This window comes from Myotis davidii, unplaced genomic scaffold (genome assembly GCF_000327345.1).
Source record: "Myotis davidii unplaced genomic scaffold, ASM32734v1 scaffold1597, whole genome shotgun sequence".
NCBI lineage: Eukaryota > Metazoa > Chordata > Mammalia > Chiroptera > Vespertilionidae > Myotis > Myotis davidii.
In genome coordinates this window covers 514,805-523,057 of record NW_006289394.1, presented here as the reverse complement: position 1 = coordinate 523,057, position 8,253 = coordinate 514,805, and the positions used below count along the sequence as shown (strand labels likewise).

The window sequence follows — 8,253 nt, the reverse complement described above, 5'->3', positions numbered from 1 at the left end:
CGGACGAACCCCGCACCCAGGTGGGAAGAAGCGGAGAAGGGAGCCCAGGCCCGACCCAAAGAGCGGGCCAAGCTTGTAGATGTCAAGTAAAATGGTGCCGGTAGGGAGAAGGACAGGGGTGAGCCGAGGAAAAGTTTCAGTGGGAGGGAAGTTGGATCCGTAGCTTTTAGAGAGTTTTTAGCGGGACAGTTTTAAAAAAAGGTTTAGGATGAAATGGCGTTAGGAAAATTAATTTTAGCTCGTGTAAAAAGGTGGTAGTTTCATACCATTAAAAAATAGTATCGTTTTTCTACCCCATTGTCGGCTATCGGAGATTTATGGAGTTATTAAATGGTTAATGATTACTCTGGTGTACTCCTGATCTTTTCTCTCAGCTTCATCTCAGGAGACTGAACTTTTGCAATTATAGTGGGTGCATCAATGCAAAATTGTTAATGCGTTTAGATATTTGTGTGTATTCTACCACAAATCATAGGCTCTTCAGATGGCTCCGTGTTGCTGGTGTATTCCACCCATATATCTAATTTAGTGAGAGGAAATAATGGAGGCTACTAAAACGTATAAATTTCTAATAATTACGTAATTTATACAAGCCAAATTAATTTCTCAAGTGGCAATTTTTTAGGAATAGAAAAATAATTGTTGCTGAAAATAGTTGAATGGTAGTTTGACTCTTCACTAACATAAGTGAACTTGAACAAGTCACTTTACTTTTTTGGCTTTAGTTTCATCATCTGTAAAATGGGGATAATAATAGTACCTACCTCATGGGATTGCTGTAGGATTAAATGAGTTACATGTAAAGTCAACAGTGCTGGTCCCATAGTGAGCCAAATATAAATGTTAATCTTTATAGTAGTAGTAGTTGAATAAAATGAATATTTTTCTCATATCTGAAACGGGGCATTCTACTAGTGTTCTTCTGGAGTAGTTGTTAATTTTTTGGTCCTTGATCTATAATTGCAATTTTAAAGTGATCTAATTTGTCAACTGGCTTCTTTATGCTGTTTTCACTACCATCATTGACTTCTTTCATTGAAAACAGTAGGATTCTTCTTGAATCCTTTTATAAAATAGAATTATTTGGTAACAATTTCACAAATTTGCTTTGTAGATTACTCTATATACTCTTTTAGTGACATTATCCTTGTATGTCGTGTATTTGTTACCCTTGACTCCACAGTGTTTTGTAGTTATGACCCACATAAACTCAAGTTGATGTCACAAGATTTTAGATTGTGGAAGGACTCATAGATTTAATCTAATCCAAGTATCCAGTTTTATAGATGTAGAAATAGGATTTAGGATGAGGCAAGAGAATGGCTGTATGAAAGCGCTAAGAAGCAGCATATGGGTTTGAATGAATTACAGATATTTTCAAAAGCATTGTGTGTATAGTAAATAATTTTCAAGTCCCACAAAAGAGCAAGGGAGACTATTTCTCTTTCACATAAAGGTATATAAAGGTAAATTTCTAAATGCTTAGAATCAATCCCAGGGGCTTATGCTCATTCTGACATGATTTAATAGCATCCATACTTAGAATTTAAACTTATAACAGTCTGTGGTTTGTAAACATAATATATATGTGACATTATTTTAAGAGAGATAAAATTCTTGCATTTTAGTAGCAAAAAGTAATATGATGGTCTTAAACAGATAAAAGTTTTATAAATAATGGGTTTGCCAGACCACACTGGTTGATACTGGGAAGTCATTTCTTTTTATGTACTAGCCTACTCAATAAATGCTTTGAGTGGGCACAACTTTGAGGAAAAAAAGCATAGGTTGCAACTCTTCAGTATGCATTTAGGATATATAGATGTTCCAGAGCAATGTTCTGTAGACTGTCCATATAAATAAGATTTTCAGCAAATAGATGACCCAGATACCTTATATGTAAATAAGTGGTACATGGTATCTTAGTACTATAAAAAAAACAATCATTTAGATATTATCACTTAAGGTATGTTGTATGTTTTATTTACATTTTTGTTTATTGATTTTAGAGAGAGAGGCAAGGAGAAAAACATGAATTTGTTGTTCCAGTTATTTATGCATTCATTGGTTGATTGTTATATGTTTCTTGACTGTGGATTGAACCCTCAACTTTGGCATATCGGGACAACACTCTAACCAACTGAGCTACCCAGCCAGGGTTCATTTAAGTTTTGTCCTGTCTTCTGTTAGATATTGAATTAGCTCTTATTTTCAAATGTACTAAGAACTTTACATCTGCTTTATATACTAGTGAGTCCTTTAGTGAGCACAAGACAAGTTAGATTAGGTTAAAAGGATGCTATATCCTATATAATAAAAGGCTAATGTGCAAATTGTCCCCTTGGGAGTTCAACTGACTGGGAGTTTGACTGCTCACTATGATGTGCACTGACCACCGGGGGGTGGCGCGGAACAAAGGAAGGCCCTGGCCAGCAGCTTGGGGAAGGAAGGCCCTGATTGGCCCTGATCACCAGCCAGACCTAGGGACCCTACCTGTGCATGAATTTCACTTACTGGGCCTCTCATTAATATAGAACAGCCCGATGGAATTAGTACTTCGGACTCATTATATAACTTGAATCTCGATTGCTTCATCTGTGCTATGAGAGTGCTAGGCTAGATTTGTTGATTGTATATGAGGGTATCTGTCAGAGCAAGACATTCAAGTCCCTGAAATCAAAAGTTAAGTTCTCTGCTTTTAAATGATTTATAGTTGAGTAGGAAAACGGAGACTTTAAAAAGATAATGATTCTGTAATGGATGTATAAACAAGGTACAGAGAAATTTAAGAGGAAGGAGACATAAATCTGAAGGGAAGGGACAATTGAGAGGAAGAAGGAGAAAGGGGAAGGAGACTACAGTACTTACAAGACATCATATAGAAGTATACACTTGAACTGACTTTCGAAGTTGAATATTGCTGCTGGGATTTTTTTTGGAGGGTTTGAAATGAGCATTCCAGAATGCTGAACTTCAGTGAATGCAAGGTATGAAATAGTATGATGTTTCTGGGAACTATAGTCTATATGGCTACAGTATGGTCTCCAGATAGTGTCTGCAACCCAGGAGATATGCAGGGTGATTGATTGGGGTGAGGAAAGAAAATATTACAAGGTCAGTATATTCAAACTAACGGCACGGAGCATGAAATTTGTGCACAGGTAGGATCCCTACGCCTGGCCAGCGATCAGTCCCAATCGGGGCCTTCCGGCTGCCAGCCGGGGCCTTCCTTTGTTCGTTCGTGCCACCCCTTGATGGTCAGTGCACATCATCGCAAGCAATCAAACTCCCAGTCTCCTGGTCGAACTCCTGAGGGAACACTTTGCATATTAGCCCTTTATATAAAGAGATTTTATTTTATTTTATTTTATTTTATTTATTTAATCCTCACCCAGGATATTTTTTGATAGTGAAAAGGATGGATGGAGGGAGAAAGAAAGGAAGGGAGAGAAAGAAAGAGTAAGAGAGATATCAAGGAGAGAGAGACATATTGATTGGTTGCTTCCAGCACAAGCCCCTATTGGTCCAGGGATGGAACCTGCAACCCAGGTACATTGCCCTTCAACCAGCAACCCTTTGGTGCTGGGTCCCACACTTTAACCACGAGGCAAAACCTGCCAGGGTTTGGCTTGCTTTTAGTGGTGTTTTTAATAGCACTATGTTTGTAGTTTATAAGTATAATAATATGTTAATATATGTTGGTAATATATACCAACATGTTATGCATATTTGTAATATAACTAGAACCAAGAAACAACATATCTATTCTCAGGAAGGTTATAGTTTTAGAAGGGATCTCATTCATTTGAAGCAACTGAAATATCAATTAACATTAAAAATGGGGAGAAAATAAGTGGGAAGGAATAGTGAATACTTAACAGTTAGGAAATTATGCACAAAGCTTTAGAAACTCAAATAATAATAAGAATTTTTGACTCTGGCAAATTTTAAACCATGATGTTTTTGAAAGCTTTAAGAATATTGCTATATAGTCAGAAGATTGCTTTTTCTAGTTTTAAAAGGTTGTGGTTAAAGAAGAGGCATCATCAGTGATCCCAACAGAGCTAAACCTAAGTATTGAGTGCAGTGATGAAAGGGTGAGGGGTTTTAATTAAGACATTTATTGAGTACCTGCTGGGTACTTGGAAGGCAGTTTTTCTCCCCAAGAGGTTTAAAAGATGGTACATATACAGTTACGATAAAAAGTAAAATATCTTAAAACTGTGGTTCATTCTCAAATTTATTCCATTGTCAGAACACTTGGCAATCATGCAACTATTTGCAGACTATCATGAAATATTGATATATTTGGTTGTATCATATGATTATTTTATTTTATTTTGCTGGGGAGCCCAAAAGGCTTTGTAAAATTACAGGAGGAAACCTTTGATTGAAGAAGTTGTATTTAGTACCTTAGTTTTTCCCCCCTTACAAATGAGAGAACATAATCAGGATGGTAGATCTTGGTCCATTCAGCTCATGAAATAACTATATTACAAGGGTGCATACTTTGAAGACTACTGTGGTGAGCTTTATTATAAAGTATTAAGGGAGTGCAAAGGAGTTGTAACTGCAAGGAAGGAGGAAGGAGCTGGAATTGAAAAATACTTCATTAGATTTTATTCTAGAGGTTAAGGTTTTGGAGGGTGGATAGAATATTGATAGATGAAGTTGAGGAATTCATTTAACAATTACTTGAATTATTATATATTAAGTAAAGCCCTGTAGATACAATGATAAATATGACATTGTTTCTTATTTCAAGGTGGTAGATAAACAGAAACAATCAAAGGTATGGAGTCAAAAGAGTGCAGAGTATCCCAGAGGAATAGTTTATACCCAGTGATTAACTTAATCACTTAATCATTAGAGTATAGGATAATGAAGGGCTGTAGTGGCAGATAAGTGTAGAAAGGTAGATTGGAGCTATAGAGATTCTTAATTGCTTGCTAAGGAAGTTAGAATGTAGGCAGTATAGATCTATCATAGGTTTTAGCTAAGGGGTGACATGATTTTACTAGTATTGTGAGTTTGAAAGCTGACATGGAGGAACAGAGAATGAAGAAAAGAAACCAGTTAAAAGGCTATTGAGTTAATTCCATGAAAAGATAATAGGCAGTAGGAAAAAAAAGTGGATGAGGATATGAAAGAGGTGTATTCAGCAGGTAAAATGGCAAGCTATTGGATGTGGGATGTGAAGGAAAGGATGATGTCCAAAATGAATTCAAGCCCAGGTGATGGTGGTGATGCTTCTGAGGGAATATGAGAGGAGGCATTTATTTGAAGATACTCAGCTGATAATTATGGGAAGGCTGCATATGTAGCTCAGCTGAGTGAGTAGGGCAAGATTCGAGAATATTTGATTAGGATTTAACCTGCAGAAAGGTGATGGTTGAAGAAACGGGAGTGAATGAGATTTCCCAGGTACGCTATTTAAAATACAAAGGGGACCTAAAGGCAGAACTTTATATAAGTATTGAGTACATTTACTGGAAAGATGAAAGTTTAGAAGAAGATGATTAAACTGTGTGTGATATATATTAAAAGCTGAAATGGTTAATTAAGAAGAGGCAGTTAATGAAGATGAAAAGAATTTATTCTGGAATAAGTAAAAGTTATTTTATATAGTAAACTTACAGACTTTATTATTTTAGGAAATCTTGTTCCATTTGAAAATATTAATTTGAGACTGATTTAGATTTAATACAGTAAAAATGCACCAATAGATTCTAATGTGTTCTGCCTTCTTGTCTGTTTCTCATTGTATTTGTGCCGTTCTTAATCAATTTATAACTACATTTTTATTTCTAAGAAAAACTGGAGCAGGGGGAAAGAAAATCATGTTTTTGGAGAGAAGATTGGATCCCTTTCAGTAGTTGTGTTTTAGCTTTCAAGTCATCTGTAGGCTATGTCCCTGAACTTAGAGGTGCCCGGAACAAATCATAGCAGTTTTCATTTCCAAGAACAAATAATAGCAGCTTTCATTTCTAAGGAACTTGCATAGTGATATAAATCTTTAAAATACATATTAAGTTAATTGAGGTGCTTTTTTTAAAAATTGGGAATGAATAATAAACCCCAGTGGTAGTATTATTTATCACCTAGCCCTTTGTATATTATCTCCCACCTCGGACCTGTGAATATTCCAGAATTAATCATGCTTAAAAGCCAGGATATTAAGTATATACACTGAAAAAATACTTGGGCAAACCAAAAAAGTGTTAATAATGGCTATTACTAAGTAGAAAGATCATGGCTATTTTTCATTTTCTTCTTTTAACTTTTCTATATGTCCTAGATTTTCAACAATAAGCATATTTTATGGTTAAAAGATTTTACTTAAAGGAAATTACTATTTACAAATTTGATTAAATTATGTATTGGTAAAATAGGGTTAACCATATATATCACCGAAGTTGTAAGATAGTATACATTCATATTAAATGTTGTAACTGAGTAGTGGAACTGTAGGTGATTTTTAATTTTCACTTTCACTCGATAATTTTTTCTACAGTTTTTATTTTAATGTTCAAAATATAAAATCTACGGATTTTGTAAGTACAGTTTTAAGAACTTGAAATAGCTAGTGCTAAGAACTCACACAAAACTTTCATATTTAAGGCATTTGAGTACAGCTATTTGAAAGTACCTTCAGAAAAAATAACTCTTCTGACAGATTTTATATTTCTTTTTTAAAAATATATTTTTGTTGATTTCAGAGAGGAAAGGAGAGGGAGAGAGATAGAAACATCAATGATAAGAGGGAATCATTGATTGGCTGCCTCCTGTACGCCCCCTACTGGGGATTGAGCCCACAACCTGGGCATGTGCCCTTGAGCAGAATTGAACCCAGGACCCTTCAGTCCACAGACTAATGCTCTATCCCAGCGGTTCTCAACCTGAAGGTCGCGACCCCTTTGGAGGTCGAACGACCCTTTCACAGGGGTCGCCTAAATACATCCTGCATATCAGATATTTACATTACGATTCATAACAGTAGCAACATTACAGTTATGAAGTAGCAACGAAATAATTTTATGGGTGGGGGTCACCACAACATGAGGAACTGTATTAAAGGGTCGCAGCATTAGGAAGGTTGAGAACCAGTGCTCTGTCCACTGAGCCAAACCAGCTAGGGCATATTTCTTTAAATGTATGTCTGGAAATTCATTTCTATCCCACTAAAGATAAAAAAAGAAAATACAGATTGTAATAACCAGTTTAAGGTAAAACTGCTTGATTAAATCTCTTGCTATATTTTGTATTTGTTTTTAATATATTTTATTGATTTTTTACAGAGAGGAAGGGAGAGGGATAGAGAGTTAGAAACATCGATGAGAGAGAAACATCAATCAGCTGCCTCTTGCACACCCCCTACTGGGGACGTGCCCGCCACCAACGTACATGCCCTTGGCCGGAATCGAACCTGGGACCTTTTAGTCCGCAGGCCAACGCTCTATCCACTGAGCCAAACCAGTTAGGACCCTCTTGCTATATTTTGTAAATATTTTACTAATATTTCTCTTTTGTGAGAGTTTAAACCTTCTAAATTAGAATTAGTGAAAAAACACTGCCAAGATATAATGCAGAAAGCGTTTGATTTGTTATTTAACACATGAAGTATTTGGGGGATCTTCTCTTTCCAAAGGATATCCCCAACCCTCTCTCAGATACATCTCATTTGCTAGACTTAAGTTTTCTTTCAAATCTCAATTTATAATGACATTTGGGTTTGTAGAAACTTTAAAGGTAAACCGTTTTACTTAAATCTTACAATTTAGAACTACCCTAGTACATTGTCATTTATGGTATTGGTGTAACATTTTCAGTTGTATGAGATTGATATCAGAAAGAAAATCTCACCCACAGAAATGTGTACCACGATTAGAATATTGGGATTATTTTCCCTATGGCATTTCATATTTTATGTGTTGTTGTTTTTTTATTAGCATCATGTGTTTTGCAAGGAACACCGTTTATCTTTTTTTTTTTTTTTCCTTTTTTAAAAATTTCTTTATTGGCTAAGGTATTACAAATGTGTCCTCATTTCCCATTAACCCCCAACCTCCCCACCCCTCGTCCCCACTCATGCTCTCATCCCCCTGTTGTCCGTGTCCATTGGTTTGGCTTATATGCATGCATACAAGTCCTTTGGTTGATCTCTCCCCATTACCCCCACCCACCCCTACTTTCCCTCTGGGGATTGATAGTCTGATCGCTGTTTCTCTGTCTTTGGATCTGTCCCTGTTCATA

General features: G+C 36.0%; 1 protein-coding gene across 3 annotated transcripts in view; it reads left to right on the top strand.

Annotated features, from left to right (window-relative positions):
- The window catches only part of KIAA2026 (KIAA2026 ortholog), a 99,611-nt gene that overhangs the window by 447 nt on the left and 90,911 nt on the right, over positions 1–8,253 (top strand). The gene's annotated exons all lie outside the window — the stretch shown is intronic.